Below are 14103 nucleotides of genomic sequence, written 5' to 3' on the forward strand. Positions count from 1 at the left end.
TGTCCCCACAGCCTCTCCAGCATTTGTTGCTGCTGTCCTTTTTGATGTATGTCATTCTCACAGGAGTGAGGTGGTATGAATGGGACTATATCAAATTGAAAACCTTATGCACAGCCAAAGAAACTATCACACAAAGAGACCCCTCACAGAATGGGAGAAGATCTTCACATGCCATACATCAGACAAGAAACTAATCACCAAAAATATACAAAGAGCTCAGCAAAGTTAACAACAAAAAAAAAAACCACATGACCCATCCAAAAATGGACAGAGGATATGAACATAACATTTACTATAGAAGAGATCCAAAAGGCTAACAAACACATGAAAAATCACTCCAGGTCGCTGATTATCAGAGAAATGCAAATAAAGACAACACTGAGATGCCACCTCTCTGTCCTATCGAACAACATGGGCAACAAAAAGGGGGAGGGGAATGGCCACTAGGAGCAGTCGATTCGTAGTGTAGGCAGTGAGCCCTGGAGGGAAAAGAGAGAGAGAGAGAGAGAGAGAGAGAGAGGAGACAACACAGCATCTTAGATTCTCCCCACTGCCTCCGTGCCCCCCGCCACGGGGCTCCAGGGAAATGCATAATGCACGAGTCCTACCTGATCAACGTTCTCTTAGCCCTGACGGACTATTTTATGGCATCTATCTCAATCCTCTGAATCCTCTGATTCTACTGGAAGCAGACAGCTTTTTTTTTTTTTTTTTTTTTTAACTAGAGCACTGCTCAGCTCTGGCGTACAGCGGTGTGGGGGACTGAACCTGGGACTTGAGAGGCATGAAAGTCGCTTTGCATAACCATTATGCTATACCCCCACCCTGAAGCAGACAGCTTTGATATGAACAGGACATTCCAAAAACAAACTGAGGTTAAATCATTTTCCTATGTTTATTTCATTGGAGTAAATTTGGATTAAGAACCAGGTATTAAAAATTATTATTTAATTTCTAGGTATACAACCTCTAGAGTTTTCACTAATGATTTTCTCTATTTTTATTAATGATTTAATAATAACTAACAAGATAGTAAGATAACAGGGTTATAATTCCATATAATTCCCACCACCAGAGTTCCATGTCCCATCCCCTCCCATCGGGAAGCTTCCCTATTCTTTATCCCTCTGGGAGCATGGACCAAAATTCTGCATGGGGAACAGAAAGTGGGAGTTCTGGCTTCTGTAAGTGCTTCTCCATTGGACATGGGTATGGGCATGTGGATCCATCCCCCCAGCCTGTTTCTATCTTTCCCTAGTCTGGGAGATGGGGTTCCAGGACATATTGGTGAGGCTGTTTGCCTTATAGCAATATCTGCAATTATTATTATTACCATTATTATTATTATTATTATCAGAGTGCCTGCTCAGCTCTGGCTTATGGTGGTGCTGGGGTTTTAACCCGGGTTTTCAGAGCATCAGACATTAACATCTTTTGCATAACCATGTTATCTCCCCAGCCCTCTGATAAGCTAGTCTAGCAGTATTGGTAAGTTGCTGGCAATAATTGCACTGCTAATTAAAAGCATTATGTCACAAGTGATGTTCAAAATCAGCAAGTGCTTCCCACCTCCTATTTGCTGTATGACGAAACTGTCATTCTTGCTCAATAATTAGTGAGAGACTTACGCTGCCTAAGACAATTTGATGCCCATAAAAGAACTAGAAGATTAGAAACCAGCCCCCCTCCTTATTCCATCTTACAATCGGTAGCAGTTGGATCAGAAACAGATGTAAAAAAAAAAAAAGCTCAAACACAGCTTCATATATTAAAATGCATTCTCATTTGAGTAAAAAGAGGCTTAAGCAACACAGGAAAATGCTAACCCAATGAGAAGTCTCTGCTAGTCAAACACGAGAGACAAGGGGCAAGATGGCTGATGAGAAGAAGCTATTAACACATATCACGGACAAAAAAATAATCACTTCAGAATACACAAAATATGTCCACATAACAGCAAGAAAAATCCACAAAGCCTCAAGGGAGGATAAAAAAAAACAGTGGAGTGAGTGATTCGAGTGGTGGCGCAGTGGGTTAAGCGCAGCACGTGGCACAAAGTGCAAGGACTGGTGTAGGGATCCTGGTTCGAGCCCCCGACTCCCCACCTGCAGAGGAGTCACTTCACAGGCGGTGAAGCAGGTCTGCAGGTGTCTGTCTTTCTCTCTCTTTCTGTCTCCCCCCATTTCTCTGTCCTATCCAGCAATGACGACATCAATAATAATAACTACAAAAAAAACACAAAAACAAAGGTGACAAAAGGGAATAAAAAACCAAAACAGTAGAGTGACTTCCATTCGCATTTATGATTCGAGTAGGTCACAGACAGAAGAGTAATCATTAATAATCAAGATCATCCTCTAAAATCATAGAGGCACCATTATAGCACAGACTGGCATGGATGGAAAAAAAAAGTAATGCTAAATTCTGCTGAGTAGAGAAACCCCCCGATTTTCTTGGGAAACGTGAGGAGTGAGCATCTCCTAGGCCTGCAGAAGCCCAGATTGTGGGCTCCAGGATGTGAAGGCTGGACCTTCCATCGGAGTAAGAGCAGGGCACGGAAGGGGTTGGGCAGTAGTTTGGCAAAATACACTGATATTCTCCCAGTGAAACTTACTATGAAGTGCACAAGGGTACAGGAAACAAAGGGAACACATTGCTAATACAATGGCAAATTTAAAGAGAAACAGACTCACTGTTCCAACAATAAGTGGACCACACTTGAGAAAAGTCACTGACATGCCTGAACATTGTGCAAGCCACCAATGGGACCAAAACTAAACGTGAGAAGATACTTATCACAAACGTCAGGAAAAATCACTGAGGCTTAACTGGCAATGATGAGAAGGAGCAGAGAAAAGGCTTTGGGGAGAGCAAAGGGCTGGGTTTCTCCTATCCTGGGGACTCTTCATTAATTAAGTCTATTTCAATTTGACAAGATTTAACAAATCTATGTTTGAGACTAGCAATTAGTTTTAATTGTGTTAATAAGCTCTCAAGGTCTGTGAAAAGTAGGAGTGAGAGTGAGAGTGAGAGAGAGAGGTAAAGAGGAACAATGAACAAGTGAGGCCCAGTCTCTGAGACCCAAGTGAGGGAAATGCAATGTCTTGTGCATAGAAGCGTGGGCCTGAACGGGACACGCTGGGACCCAGTGCACTCAGCGTGTGCAAACACACTTGAGGAAGGACAGAGAAGAGAAGCAGTCCACAGGCACGTCTGGGATTCTGTGATGCAGAGCTGGCAGGGCTTGGTGGAGGGCTGACGTGCTCAGTTTTCTCTCCACACTCTGTGAAGAGCAAGAACCAGCAGAGATTGCAGAAGCCCATCTGAGTGAGGCGCGAGAGGAAGCAGAGGGCACTGAGGCACACGGGAGCCTTGTGTGGAAAGCCACACACATCAGCTTTGCTGCTGTACACCATGCCGGGATACATTGGATCGACCTTCCCGTGGTGCATCCTGTGAGTCCCCATTCATTGGGGAAACTGACGATCCTTCCTAGCCGACTGAATCCACATGGATCCCAGTCACTTTCAAAGCCAGCAACAAGCAGCTCCTGACAGCTCTCAAGCTGTTGGTCCTGCTCTTCGAGTCCTCCAACTTAATGTTGAGGGGCTGTCCTTTGCCAAACGCGTTCTTATTGGTCAACTGGCGATACAGCATCAGGCAGATGTTATCTGCCTACAAGAAACACATATAGCAGTCGATGAAGCTGCTCGATTCACCATCAGTGGATTCCATTTAATATGCTATAATCTCCATCCTAAACACGGCCGAGCCATCTACGCCAAATCGTGTCTTGCGGACGTTTGACCTTCTACGACTCCATTACTATTGGAACTATTCAGCTCATCAATGTACATAAGCCTCCCAGTGCCTCATGGGATAATGAGGTCCTGCCTAGCCCGAATCACCCAGCCGTTTACGTTGGAGACTTTAACGTGCTGACGGCTCTATCTTAGCCGACTGGGCTTCAGCGAATGACCTCTCCCTATTATACGATCCCAAACAGCCAGGCTCTTTTCACAGTGCTAGATGGAATAAAGACTCGTCACCCGACCTGTGCTGGATTAGCACAGTCAACAGCCAAGCCTTTCCCGCTACGAGACAAGTTCTCAAGATCTTCCCACACAGTCATCACCGCCCAGCAATCAACCACATTGGTCTCCAGCTCCCACTGATTCTGTGCTCGGAGAAACTAAGATGGAACTTTCGGAAAGCAAACTGGCGTCTGTTCAGTGATCTTACCAACAAATCTATTCCTGCAATTCCAATTAACTCTATCCCCTCTGAAGATTCCTACAGGCGCTTCCGCCAAGCCATCTTCAAAGCAGCTTCCCAAGCCATTCCTCGTGGGAGACGTGCTAACTATATGCCTTGTCTTGATGCTGAATGCAAGCAACTACTAAAGCAGTATGATGAGTCGGGCGACCCAGATGTGGCTGACGATCTCATTGCCTCCCTGGATGCAGCACGCCAAGCCCACTGGCAACAACTCACGGAAAGTCTGAACTTCACCCACTCAAGTAGGAAGGCCTGGAAGCTTCTTCACAGACTGGGTGCCGGTAGCCAACCCCCTCCCGTCTCCCATCCTCCCATATCTCCAAACTCAGTGGCCAGTCACCTAATTCAAGTTGGACGTGCTAAGATCGACCCAGTCTGGAAAAGAGAAATTTCCCATGAGTGGTCATCCCACTTCCGGTTATCTGGTCCATCTCCAAAACTCTCTCCTTTTACTCTGTCTGAACTAGAAGACGCTTTGAAGAGGGTTAAACCAGGAACAGCTGCTGGCTATGATAACATCACCCCAGAACTCATTCTTAACCTGGGTCCCGCGGCAAAGAAGTGGCTCGCTGTTGTATGCTTTACATTGGGTCATTCTAGTTCTCCCCCGCCAAGAGAATTGGATCAGTCCAGTTAGTTTTCGCAGGCCCGCTTGGCCCCGCCCCTAGGAACCCCGCCAGAGTTCCAGCGTTCCTGAGTGCCAGAGTTGCAGAGTTCAAGAGGGTTCTGGAGTTGGAGAGTTGGAGGGTTGCAGAGTTCGAGTAAGAGAGAGTGCTTGCGCCGCCGCAAAGAGACAGCAGAGTTCTGTTTGGTGATTAGTTTGTCTTAGTTTATAAATCGTTGCTCCTGAATAAAGAAATACAGCTTCCCTGCCCAGCCGTTGTCTCCGCGTCTCTGTTACCCGCTCGTGAAACTAGCCCGGCCAGCTAGAGCCGCCGAATTTTAACAACAGCTCACTTCATTCCTGTCCCACATCTTGGAATCTGAGTCTATGCCCAAAGTTTGGCGTCGTGCGAAGATTATAGCGGTTTTGAAACCAAAGAAAGACCCAACACTGGCCGCCAGCTATAGACCAATTTCTCTCCTCTCCGTGTGTTACAAACTCCTTGAGGCTGCTTCTGTCATGTATTTCTCCTCTTACAGAGAAATTCCTATCACCCGCCCAAGCTGGTTTCCGCCCAGGAAGATCTACCTGCGAACAAGCCCTGGCCCTCTCAACTTACATTGAAAATGGATTCCAGAAGAATTTAAAGACGGGTGCTGTCTTTGTTGATCTCACAGCAGCCTATGACACGGTCTGGCACCATGGTCTCCTGCCTCCATGGGTGGCCAACACTATATCGTTTCTTCTCCAAAACAGAAGATTCCGGGTGCATCTGGGTGACAAGTCTAGCAGATGGAGACCTGTCTCAAGTGGCCTCCCCCAGGGCTCTGTTCTGGCTCCTACGCTATTTAATATTTACATCAATGACCTCCCAGAAACTTCTTCAAGGAAGTTCATCTACACCGATGACATCTGCTGTGCAACTCAGGCATCCAAGTTCGACATCCTCGAGGAAACACTCACGAAAGACATGTCTCTGATATCTGATTACTGTAAAAAATGGTGACTAATCCCTAGCACTGCAAAAATGGTATTATCTGTTTTCCATCTACACCATGCCTCGGCCTCGCGTGAGCTTAATGTGCAGCTTGGCAGTACGAGAATCCGGCATGAAGCCCAGCCAGTCTATCTTGGCGTTACTCTCGATTGCACTCTGTCATTTCACGAACATCTCATAAAAACTGCAGCAAAGGTGGGCACGAGGAATCACATCATTGCAAGACTGGCCAGCTCCTATGGGGCGCGAGCGCTTCCACACTACGATCATCATCTCTGGCATTATGCTATTCCACTGCAGAATACTGTGCCCCAGTATGGTTCCGTAGCCCCCATGTCCACTCGGTCGATTCCAAATTATATTCCTCCATGAGGATCATTTCTGGAACCATCTGTTCCACCCCGGTTCCATGGCTGCCAGTTTTCAGCAACATCGCCCCGCCAGATATTCGTCGGGATGCGGCATCATCTAAGTTCATTTCCCACGTCTATGCTCGACCGGACCTGCCAATATACGCGGATATCTTCGCCCACCCTGTCCAATGCTTGACGTCTCGTCACCCAATCTGGTCCCCTACGCCTACACTGAACTTCTCTGTTCCAGTCTCTTGGAAACAGAGTTGGCAGTCAGCTGAGGTAAAGAACAAACACCTCATCACAGACCCCTGCAAGTGTCAACCGGGCTTTGACCTAGCATGTTATGATTGGGCCCTCCTCAATCGCTATCGAACAGGCCATGGCCGGTGCGCCGCTATGTTCCATCGCTGGGGAGCCAGAGACGACCCGAACTGCCCCTGCGGCTACAGACAGACTATGACCCACATAGTCAACGACTGCCACCTCTCCAGATTCAAAGGACGTCTCGAAACTTTACATCAGGCTCAACCTGATGCTGTTGACTGGCTACGGAAGAAGGGCAAACGCTAGAAGAAGAACCATGCCAGGCTAGACCCTGCACTGGAGGACGGCCAGTGCACAGACGTCCTGGGTCTGGAAATACCCTGGCACAAGGACGGGCACAACCACACATGAGGAGAGTGTGAAATTTGTCTCCCAGAAGCCCAAGGACCAAGTTCAGAGGAAATCCAGTATGTGGAGGTGAGACTTGGGAGCAGGTTTTGGACAGTGAGACGGAAGAGAGAGAAAATTGCAAGAGCTGGGCTGGGGAGAGAGCACAGTGGTTCTGCAAAATGACTTTTATGCCTGAGGCTCCAAAGTCCTCGGTTCAACAGCCTGCACTCACCACAAGCCAGAGCAGAGCAAGTCTCTTGTTTAAAGACAGACAGACAGGAAGAAAGACAAAGATGACAGGAAAAGGAAACTGGAAGACTAATCTCATTGCAGAGTGTTTAGGATATGAGGAGCAGAGACCTCAAGACTGTGAAGGCCCCCCCTTTTGTAGCATGATTCTGCTGCTCCCAGCAGACTTTGTACTTTCCTTTCAATTTCAGTTAGGAGACAGAGAGAGAGAGAGAGAGAGAGAGAGAGACCACAGGCACTGGCCCACTGCCTGTGGCGTTGTCCCTTGCATGTAGTGCTCCCGTGTGGTGTTGGTGGGGGCTGAAGGCTGAGTCCGTGCCCTGCTGAAGCCTGTACTCTGTGCTGAACTGTCCCCGGCTCCCACCAGGGGTCTGCAGGGTAGACGTGGTCAGAAACAAGCTTTGCAGAGGAAGCACGAGATCTGTCTCACGCATGTGGTTGGATTTGGGGTGAAGGCTATGAAGTGGACCCGAGGGCATCTGCACACAGACAGGTGGGAGGGGAAGGGGTTTGTATTTTGTCCATTGATGTGATTTTACAAATTTCCCTTCACTTTTGTGTATGATTAGGGGCGGGAAGCGTCAGAAGACAGTGATGAGAAGGGAAGCCAGAGAGTAGCTCAGCCGGTAAAGTAAACATTTTCCCAGGCACGAAGGCCAGGTGCTCAGCCAGACACCATCCCTGAGCAAGGCGGAGTCCCACAAGTGGTGGATTGGTGCCTGTAGTTATCTCTATTTTTTCCCATCTGTGATAGAAAAGGGGGGAAGTCTGTTGGGAGATGTGGAATCCTGCAAGCATAAATCCTCAGTGGTAAGGATGGATGGAAGAGGGAAAGAGAGAGAGACAGTAAGGGGAGAGAGAGAGAAGAGCTCCCTCAGCTCCACTTTGTCCAGCGCAGTTCTCTGCACAGAGGACAGTGTGATGCATATCAGGACTCAGTCATGTTCAAGGATGTCAGGTGTAAGACAAACACTGACTGTTCTCTATTCTGAATTCCTCTAATCTGGTCTGTGGTGTCGGAATGCTTCTCACACATTCACAATCTATTTATTTTAATAGATACAAGAGCAGGGTCTCTATTAAAATGTGAGAATTCTCACCTGTTTTTCTTTGATGAAAAAAAAAACACACTTGAACATAAAGGAAACAATACTATGCATAAGTTTTAGTTTGTTCTGAAGAATTTTCAAATCATGTAGGTCAGCTCCGGAATCAAACAGCATCTGTGAATGCTCCAGTGTGGGGGTTCACTTTCATTTGCCAAACACAATTTGGGGGACTTTGGGACATCCCAATGCCAAAAACCAGTAAAAAGTCAAACACTTTAGGTGCCACAAAACTGAGATGCTGTCTCCATTCTGATCAAACCCTGCCCACAGTCTGCTCAGTGGCAACACAGCCAACTCCTGTGGCCGGAGACTGAGCTTCTGGTTGAAAGCTGGCTTGGAAACATACAGGCGAGTGTCTCTGCTCAAGAACTAGTCTGCTTAGTGACAGAATGGCTGATGGGCTTGAAAAATTCTCCTCCTGCTAGACATGGACCTTCCATATGACCCAGTAATTCCTCTCCTAGGGCTATACCCCAAGGATTCCATAACACCCAACCAAAAAGATCTGTATATACCTATGTTCACAGCAACACAATTCGTAATAGCTAAAACCTGGAAGCAACCCAGGTGCCCAACAACAGATGAGTGGCTGAGAAAGCTGTGGTCTAGATACACAATGGAATACTACACCGCTATGAAGAATAACAAGCCCACCTCCTCTGGAGTTAGAAGGAATTATGGTAAGTGAGCTAAGTCAGAAAGATAAAGATGAGTATGGGATGATCCCACTCATCAACAGAAGTTGAGAAAGAAGAATAGAGAGGGAAACTCAGAGCAGGATTTGACTGAATTTGGAGTAGGGCACCAAAGTAAAACCCCTGGGGTGAGGGCGAGGGTGGATGTTCAGCTTCCTGGGGTGTGTGTGGGGGGATGGGATGGGGCAGTCTTTTGGTAGTGGGAATGGTGTTTATGTACACTCCTATTAACTTGTAGTCATACAAATCACTAATATGAAAGGGGAAAACTATTGAATGTCTCAATCTTTTTAAAGCACATACTGAGTCTTTTTAATACATAGGCTGAGTCTTTAATATGTTGACTCTCTCAAAAGCCTAGACCAGGGACAACAGAAGCAACAGGTGGCACAGCTATATACAAATAATGTCAAAGGACATAAAATATGGTGATGTTGTGTGTGATACAGAAAATCCTAACAAAGGGGTTTTTCAAAGTTAACCCAATTGCCAAACAATGTGATTACAGCAATAACTAGCTATTGTCTGCTTAAACCCCAAGACAACAGGAACCTCCTGCTTCCTCTACAGAGCCTATATTTCCCCCAGTCCTGGAACCTCTAGGGTGGGGCTCAATTTCCTGAATGCTTAAATGATATTGCATCCGCCGATCTCAACATAATCAATGCAAGGAGTACCACCTCAGCATGCTTCACCTCAGACTGTGTCCAGAGACTTCAGGAATGGAATGTCAACCCTCATTACTCGGCCACCAGGTTCCAGATGCTAGCAGGAGGCCGACCAGACTTCCCTGGACAGACAACCCCACCAATGTGCCCTCGAGTTCTGCTTCTGCATAGCCCTGTCCCACTAGGGTAAGAGAGAGGCAGGCTGGGGGTATGGATCGACCTGTCAACCCCCATGTTCAGCAGAGAAGCAATTACAGAAGCCAGACCTTCCACCTTCTGCATCCCACAATGACCTTGGGTCCATGCTCCCAGAGGGATAAAGAATAGGAAAGCTATCAGGGGAGGGGATGGATCACAGAGTTCTGGTGGTGGGAACTGTGTGGAGTTGTACCCCTCTTATCCTATGGTTTTGTCAGTGTTTCCTTTTTATAAATAAATTTAAAAAAGAACATTTGTCCCAGATAAAAGAAATAAAAGAGGAATATAGTTTAAAAAATTAAAAAAATAAAAGAGGAATATAGTTAAAAAAGAAAAACAAAAAGAAAAATTCTCCTCCTCGGTGCTTTGTATCCTGACTGAGTGTTTTAGGAATCATGAGGGCTGGCTGGCTGGCTGGCTGGCTTTACAGAGTAAGGTACCAGAGAACTTTTTCTGGATAAGGCACCAGGCTTCTGTGCTAAAATGTGCTTACAGATACGTATAGCTGCACGGCAAGTATTAGTTTCTGTAAAGAGACTTGCAACCGTATTGCATCACCTTCTCTTTGCTGTTTCATCGGCAGAACCTGGTCAGAGCTCAGAACAGCAGCAGCTATCCCTACTCCCCAGTAGATGGTGCTTTCAACCAGAGACTCACAGTTTTGACTGCTTCCTTCCCTTGCCTCTGGAGCCTTGTTCTAACAGCATTCTGTGAAAGTGCCTGTGAAGCCAGTTAACTGGGGAAAAAAAATAACCCTGACTTCAACTCTGACACCATCTTACTAGACAATACTTTTAGCACACCTGAATGTTAGCTGCTGGGCTCAGGAAAACATTACTAAAGTCATGGACCCTTTGGAACATACCTGAAATAGACCTACTAGCTTCTTCCAACATGAAGACCCCAAATCTCATCTGCTATATTCTTAACTTCAGTCTCCTGATTATTAAACAATTTGTCCTACTCTATATCTTAATGCTTTTTCAGCCACCAAGTTGCAGATACTACCATGATGCCAATCTGACTTCCCTGGACAGACGCCCTCACCCATATGGCCTGGAGCCTCCCCTCCCCAGAGCCCTGCCCCGTTAGGGAAAGACAGACACAGGCTGGGGGTGTGGATCCACCTGCCAACACCCAGGTCCAGTGGAAGAAGCAATCTCCCACCTTCTGCTCCTCAAAGAATTCTGGTTCATGCTCCGAGAGGGATAAAGAATAGGGAGGCTTCCAATGGAGGGGAACTCAGGTGGTGGGAACCCTGTGGAATTATACCCCTCTTATTACCCCCAGTCACTATTAAATCACTAACTAAAAAAAGGGAAATAGAGCACCATGATTACAGCTACAGAAGTGAAAGTCCCTTCTCCGTTTCCTGTGTCTAGTGCCGCCCTCACTCCTGTTGAGCCAGTGCTTTGTGTCTAGTGCCGCCCTCACTCCTGTTGAGCCAGTGCTTTTACTAACAGACACCAGCTTCATCCTCCTGGTGACCCTGTTCTCCTTCACAAGAGCAGACACCCGTCACTACGGGAAACATCACCAGCGGCTTCCTGTATTTCCCACTGGGAACGGAGATGATGCCAGGCTTGACTAAGCCTCGTGACCCCTGGTAATGAGCAGATCTCCACTTCGGGTATCACGGTGCCCTGAGTTCATCTCCCCACAAATACACTGCACTTGCTGAGATAGATGAGAGTTCACGTCCACATGGCAGTTGAAGGAGTGTGAGAGGCTGTGAAAAGGAGCAGTCAGAGTGGCAAAGTGGCTCAAGTGCTGGGCTTACAGACATGAGGTTCCAAGTGTGAGACACAGAATGAGACCTGCCCCACCCTGTGTCTCTGTGTCTCTCTCTCCCTCTCCCTCTCTCTCTGTGTGTGTGTGTGTGTGTGTGTGTGTGTGTGTGTGTGTCCAGCATTAGTGAAAGACTCTCCACAGTATAATAAACAAGAATGGGGAGGGAGTTGGGTGGTCGTGCAGCGGTTTAAGTACAGGTGGCACAAAGTGCAAGGACCAGCGTAAGGATCCCGGCTTGAGGCCCCAACTCCCCAGCTGCAGGGGGGTTGCCTCACAAGCTGTGAAGCAGGTCTGCAGGTGTCTGTCTTTCTCTCCCCGTCTTCCCCTCCTCTCTCCATTTCTCTCTGTCCTATCCAACAACAACAATAATCACTACAACAATGAAACAAGGGTAACAAAAGGAAATAAAATAAATATTTTTAAAAAACACACCAAAAAAAATAAACAAGGATGGGGACAGGCAGATTCTCCCAAGAGTGGAATCCTCAGGCTAGTGAAATCACTCACTTGGACCCTGTGCTACTTTGCCCTGTGTGCGACCCAATTCGAGCCCAGCCCTCCCCTTGCTGAGAGAAGCCTGGCCACTGCAGGTTTCTCCCTCTGCTACCAGCGTTGTCGCTGGGGCTTGGTGCTGATGCTACAAATCACAGCTCCAGGCAGTCATCTTTCTTTAATTTTTTTTTCAATTGGATAGGACTGAGAGAAATTGAAAGGGGAGGGTGGCATAGATAAGGAGAGATGAGAGTGTATCCAGGAGGTGGTACAGTGGATAAAGCATTGGCCTCTCAAGCATGAAGTCCAGAGTTCAATCCCCAGCAGCACATATACCGGAGTGATAAGCTGGTTCTTTCTTTCTCTCTCATTAATAAATAAAAAGTACTTTTTTAAACAGATAAGGAGAGAGGAGAGACACCTGCTTCACTGCTTCACTGCTTTGTGAAGCACTCCCCCAGCAGGTGGGGAGCCGGGGCACGGAGCCAGGTGCTGGTTCATGGGCACCTGTGCTCTGCACCAGGTGTGCACTGCCTGGTCGCTGGAGCTGGAGTCTCTTTCGCTCTCTCTGGTCTGTCGCTATTAAGAGAAAAAAAAAGACTGGTGTCCTCACTTGTCACAAAGACAGAACATGAGAATTCCTAGACATGGGCCTGGCTACATGTTTCGACCGCAGCCCTGGGAGCCTGCTCAGCACTGCTAGACCTGGGGAGGAGTGAAGACCAGATGGGTGAGTGGCACCTACCCAATGGGAGACAGATGAAGAAAAGTCAAACCAGACCACAGCAGGAGAGGGAGGAGAGCCCTTCCTTAAAGCATCCTTTAAGGATCTCTGTGCTCTCAGCAGACTAAGATGGTGAGCAGTTTATCACAACAGGTCTAGAAACTTGATGGGACACTCTATTTTCTTCAGTGAAGATTCTAAAGTCAGGCATATGAGATGTGGAACTAAGTCATTCTGTACCCTAAAAGCAAGGAGAGCAAAGCAGAGCCGCACAGAAGGGACCCACTCTAAGACATCAGCACACTCCTCAACAGAAGCTCAAGGCCAGATGGAATGGCCTGAATGGAGAAGAACTCCACCCCAGAGTAGTACTGCCCAGCTAGGATACCATTCAGGTCTGAAGGAGCACCGAGCGCTTTACAGATAATCAAAGTCAAAGGAATTCATTAGCACCAAACCAACAATGCAAGAAATGTGTGTGTGTGTACGCAGTGCATGAGGGAAGATGGAGCAGAATCTGAGATGATTATAGTTTTATGATTTCAGTCCTCAGTAATCTATATAAAATCTAATCAGAAAATCAGTCAGGATAGAGGATACATCAACAAGGCTGCTAGTAAAAACGAGTGACGGGGGCTGGGCAGTAGCGCAGCGGGTTGGGTGCAGGTGGCGCAAAGCACAAGGACCCCACCTGCAGGGGAGTCGCTTCACAGGCGGCGAAGCAGGTCTGCAGGTGTCTGTCTTTCTCTCCCCTCTCTATCTTCCCTTCCTCTCTCCATTTCTCTCTGCCCTATCCAACAACGACGACAATAGTATTAGCAACAACGATAGACAACAAGGGCAACAAAAGGGAAAATGGTGGCCTCCAGGAGCAGTGGATTCATGGTGCAGGCACCGAGCCCCAGCAATAACCCTGGAGGCAAAAAAAAAAAAAAAGAAAAGTGATGGGGCCACGGTAGCCCTCACTCCAGAGCACACATTCTTAAGGACGCAGAGACTATTCCGCTTAGTTATGTTCACACACCACATGGCGAGCTTCAGTGACTGCAGTCACCTAAATAGTCTAAGATTCAGATAAACAAACAAACAGCTCCACAGTGTAGGAACTGGTGCCCTGGACCCTGTCGGGCCTGTGGTCACCCCGTCAACACAGAGCAAAGAATGGCACCTGGGTGCTTCTCTTCCTTGTTCATGAACCAGTAAGTGCTCGTGAAAGATGTATTTTTAAAAACCAAGAAATGACTAGATATTTATAAATATAAAAAATCATGTCTAATTTTTAAAGGGG

Source organism: Erinaceus europaeus, chromosome 20, assembly GCF_950295315.1.
Source record: "Erinaceus europaeus chromosome 20, mEriEur2.1, whole genome shotgun sequence".
In the NCBI taxonomy this organism is placed as follows: domain Eukaryota; kingdom Metazoa; phylum Chordata; class Mammalia; order Eulipotyphla; family Erinaceidae; genus Erinaceus; species Erinaceus europaeus.